This window comes from Dromiciops gliroides, chromosome 4, assembly GCF_019393635.1.
Source record: "Dromiciops gliroides isolate mDroGli1 chromosome 4, mDroGli1.pri, whole genome shotgun sequence".
NCBI lineage: Eukaryota > Metazoa > Chordata > Mammalia > Microbiotheria > Microbiotheriidae > Dromiciops > Dromiciops gliroides.
In genome coordinates this window covers 68,813-73,574 of record NC_057864.1, presented here as the reverse complement: position 1 = coordinate 73,574, position 4,762 = coordinate 68,813, and the positions used below count along the sequence as shown (strand labels likewise).

The 4,762-nt window shown below is 46.6% G+C and overlaps 1 pseudogene; it reads left to right on the top strand.

Annotated features, from left to right (window-relative positions):
• The first annotated feature begins 3,669 nt into the window (after positions 1 to 3,669).
• On the top strand, positions 3,670 to 4,542 carry LOC122752528 (annotated as a pseudogene).
• Positions 4,543 to 4,762: the final 220 nt, after the last annotated feature.

The window sequence follows — 4,762 nt, the reverse complement described above, 5'->3', positions numbered from 1 at the left end:
ACTGTCAGTTACAGCAAAGATGCTAGCCTTCCTGTGTGGAGGAACTTTCCTCCAGTGGGAGTTCCCTACAAATCAAATAAATCATGGGTAGAATCCTGTTGCCTGTGACAATTTAAAGAGAATGGTTTGTGTTCAATGTGAGTAGGGGGCTGTATGGGCTTTGTGGTAACTGAAAGTAAGATCTTGTAAATAACTGGATGTTTCATACCCCCTCACCTTTGGCCAATAACATCAGGTCTTAATTTACGATAACATACACTTAGACACATTTTTAGTATGTGAGTGAGCTTTTCCCCAACCCTTTAGATATAAGTGATTTAACTGTGATCTCATCAGTATTATATACTACAAGCTGCAATTTAACAGTCATCATATAGTGTGTAAATTGTGATTTAACTTGTTTAAATATTTCTTATAGAGCAAATAAGGCAGTGGTGCTTATAAAATGCTGTTAGATGAACACAAGATTGACTTTAGCTTGACAATATAGATATGAATTACTTATTTCAGACAATATTACACTTGTTTGACTCTGTGTTAAAGAATGTCTTTTTAGACATACTAAAAAGTTAGATTGTCCCACTTTCAAAACAGCATGTCAAGTAAATTGACTGTTTATTTGTAGACTGTATGTCCAGACATATATTATTTTGATTGCCTTTATGTGTCTTGGTGGACTGTAAAATGGGAGGAGTTTGTCTAAAATTAGTAAGGTGTATAAGCATTTAAGCCTCATAGGGTATAAAAGTATTAGGCTGGTACTTCCCAGGGTCTTTGGCTTTATTGTGATACAGGTACCCTCTCTCCATAAACCTATTTTTCTACAGCTTGAAGACTTTGCTGTTTCTTTTTTCCATCAGACTTAGACATTTTCACAACAGTAAAACAGATAGAATGTTTCCATGGTCAGTGGAATCCATCTTGCCCCCATCTGTCTATGATAAGACTTGGCAAAGAAAGGCCAATTATTCATATGGGCCACTGGGAGCATCCACTTTTCCAGGCATGGAAATGTCACTATGGAGCAGATTGATGCCTCATCCATTATGGTGGAGCAGCCAGGAAGACCTGGAGTTGTCCCCTACCCCAGATACCTTAGCTGTGTGGTCCTGCCAAAGTGATTTAACCTCTGTGATCCTGAGGTTCTTTATCTGTAGAATGGGAATAATAAGAGCACCTATGTCACTGGGATATTGTGAAGACCAAACAAACGTGTATGATGAGCTTGGTGAACCTCCGAGGCCCAGTAAGTGCTTCTAGCTTATTATTTCATTGCATTCTGGTTTTTATGTTTTATTTTTTAAGTAATGAACATTTTTATTTATAGTTTTCAGTTCCAAATTTCAACTCTCTTTCCCTCCCTTTCCTTCCCTGTCCCTGAGGCAGTAAGCAATCAGATGTGGGTTATACATGTGCAATTATGTAAAACATGAACATTAGTCATTTTGTATAAGAAAATTTGAATAAAAGAAAAAATGAAAGAAATGAAGTGAAAAATAGCATGCTTCAGTCTGTTCCATCAATATCAGTTCTTTCTTTGGAGGTAGATGGTATGCTTCATCATTAGTCCTTTGGGATTGTCTTGGATCATTGTATTGCTGACAATACTTAAGTCATTCACAGTTCTTCATCAAACAGTATTGCTGTCTCTGTGCACAACGTTCTCTTGGTTCTGCTCAGTTCACTATACAATCAGTTCATGCAAGTCCTTCCAGGCCTTTCTGAAATCATTCTCACTGTATTCTTTTGGTCTTTACAGTAACTGTGATGCTATTGAGCACCATAGCACATATTTCAGAGGGAGTTCCTCCTAGGCAGAGGGGCCATCTAGCAGGAAAGCAGGTGATAGGTCATTTCGAGGGGCAGAGCCAAGATGTTGGAGGAAAGGCAGTGAGCTCCCAAACCCATGACATGATCACTCCAAAAAACATCCAAATAAGGTCATAGGAAAATGCCCGGAGCAGCAAAACTCACAGAAGAATGTGCTGAAATCATCTTCTAACCAAGAACGGCTTGGAAGGTCAGAAGGAGGGAGCTGCTGTGCTGATACAGGAGTTGAGCCCAACCCCACAGTCACCCTGACACAGATCCAGTTTCAGGAAGTCCTCACCAGAGAAGGAGACACCCCCCAGAGCCTCTGAATCAGCTGAAGCACCAGTGTCGTCTGGAACTAAGCTCACAGTCTGGTGAGAGGGCTGAGCCCTGGTCAGGGGAGAGACTATAGGGGTCTATACTGGTGCTAAGGCAGAACTTGGATTTTATACCTCTACTGAGAACCAGGTGGTAGGCTCGAGTAGAAATGGCCCAGGTAGGGGACGGGCACAGGCTCGTTGGAGCTAACAACCACAACACATAAAGCTGGTTGATTGGCAAGTTGGTCTGGGGTCATCTAAGGACCAGGAAGCAGGCCGGGCGAGGAAGAACCTGATTCTCCTTAAATCATACCACCTGGGACTTCTTAAGCTTGGGATACTGCAGCCTGGAAACAGTGCCCCACTTTAAGGAGCTAAAAGTCTAGTAAAAGAAAGGCAAGATGAGCCGACAGAGAAAGGTGAGGACCACAGAAAGTTTCCTCAGTGACAAGGAAGACCAAGGGGCACCCTCAGAGGAAGATGTCAACATCAGGGCCCCTATATCTAAAGGTTCCAAGAAAAATATGAATTGGTCTCAGGCCCTAGAGGTGCTCAAAAAGGACTTTGAAGATAAAGTTAGAGGTAGAGGGAAAAATGGAAAGAGAAATGAGGAAAGCAGGTGATAGCAGGACTATCACCGTAAGTCTGGTCACAGTCCACCTCAGGCATACTCCAGTAGAGGTAACCAAGGGTTCTTCTGCCTATAAGGAAAGTGCTTATCTTATGGGTGTTCCATCAGTCAATTACTCGACTTCCTCAGCTACCTCTTAACCTGGTGGGCTGGCTCTTCAGAGACTCAGTTATTTCATCACCCTTCAGGGTTCCATGAGTCCCTCTGAAGGTTATTCTTCTAATTCCTGTGCTCAGAGCTCTCATCTGGTGGGTCTTCTAGTCTAAAAGCAATCACCCCTGCAGGTTGGAGCAATGCCACCATATTTGTAAAGCTGAGTGATGTGATCCTGTGTACTCACTTACCTATATAGTTACTACCCATTCATTCACACTGTATTAAAAGAACTCTTTTAAATCCTTGGGTGATACACTGGTATGTCTGCTGTGTAGTTGTCCCAGGGGCATGATGAGAGAAATGAAAGGGGAAGGCTGTTGTCTTTGAGGGGGACATCAAACTTGAAGCCCTGGCCTATGTCTGTGCAAAGTAACCTAGCTGAAGAGTGAATAGAACTTGGTGAGGGAGATGGGAAGATGGAGGGATCTTTTGTAGGGGAATCTTTAGAATCTGAAAGGACCTGTTTGATCAGAAAGCTATTCTCTCCTTTTGCTCCCCTTACACCAAATGAGAGAATGTTGGCAGCCAGAAATGGGGGTGGTGGTGGTAAGGCAATGTGGTATAGTGGAAAGAGCACTGAGGATGTGGGTTCAAATCCCAACTCTATCACTTAACTGTGCCATCTTGAGTGAGGCACTTTCTAGACCTTAGCCTCCCCACTTGAAAAATGAAAGTATTAGAGGCTGTGGCGTGGGCTGGCGGGAGGACAGGCAGGCGGGCGCTGCGGCCTGTGCATGCCCCGGCCCCGCCATGGAGCCCGGGCCCCCAGCCATCCGCGAGGGCTGGTTCCGGGAGACGTGCAGCCTGTGGCCGGGCCAGGCCATGTCCCTGCAGGTGGACGAGCTGCTCCACCACCAGCGCTCCCAGTACCAGGAGATCCTGGTATTCCGCAGTAAGACCTATGGCAACGTCCTGGTGCTGGATGGAGTCATCCAGTGCACAGAGGGATGAATTCTCATTCCAGGAGATGATTGCCAACCTGCCCGTCGGCAGCCACCCCAGCCCACGAAAGGTGCTCATCATTGGTGGTGGGGACGGGTGTGTCCTTCGGGAGGTAGTGAAGCATCCATCTGTGGAGTCTGTGGTTCAGTGTGAGATCAACGAGGACATGATCCAGGTCTCTAAGAAGTATTTGCCGGGCATGGCTGTGGGCTACTCCAGTCCCAAGCTGACCTTGCACGTTCGAGATGGGTTTGAATTCATGCAACAGAACCAGGACGCCTTCAATGTCATCATCACCGACTCCTCGGACCCCATGGGTCCTGCCGAGAGTTCGTTCAAAGAGTCTTACTACCAGCTTATGAAGACAGCACTGAGAGATGACGGGATCCTCTGCTGTCAGGGTGAGTGCCAATGGTTGCATCTGGACCTCATCAAGGAGATGCCTCACTTCTGCAAGTCCCTGTGGTGGAATACACCTATTGCACCATCCCCACCTGCCCCAGTGGCCAGATTGGCTTCATGCTCTGCAGCAAGAACCGGAGCACTAACTTCCGGGAGCTGCTGCAGCAGCTGACCCAGGAACAAGTAGAGAAAATGAACCTCAAATACTACAACTCGGACATCCACTGCTCGGCCTTCATGCTGCCCGAGTTTGCCCGCAAGGCCCTGAGCGATGTGTGAGGAGACCAGCAGTCCCACCTCGGCTTCTCCCAGGGACTTCAAAGTCACAAGTGCCCATTCCAGGGTGCCCCTCTTCCTGCTCTGAGGGCATCGCCTGGCACTTGGCACCCCCTCCCAACTGAGGACCTGCCCCTCGCCAGCCATCCCGCCCGTTGACCAAGTGTTACTAAACCCAGGACGTGATCGAGGGGCTCCCTGTGCCATGCTCTGCTGGGCAGTG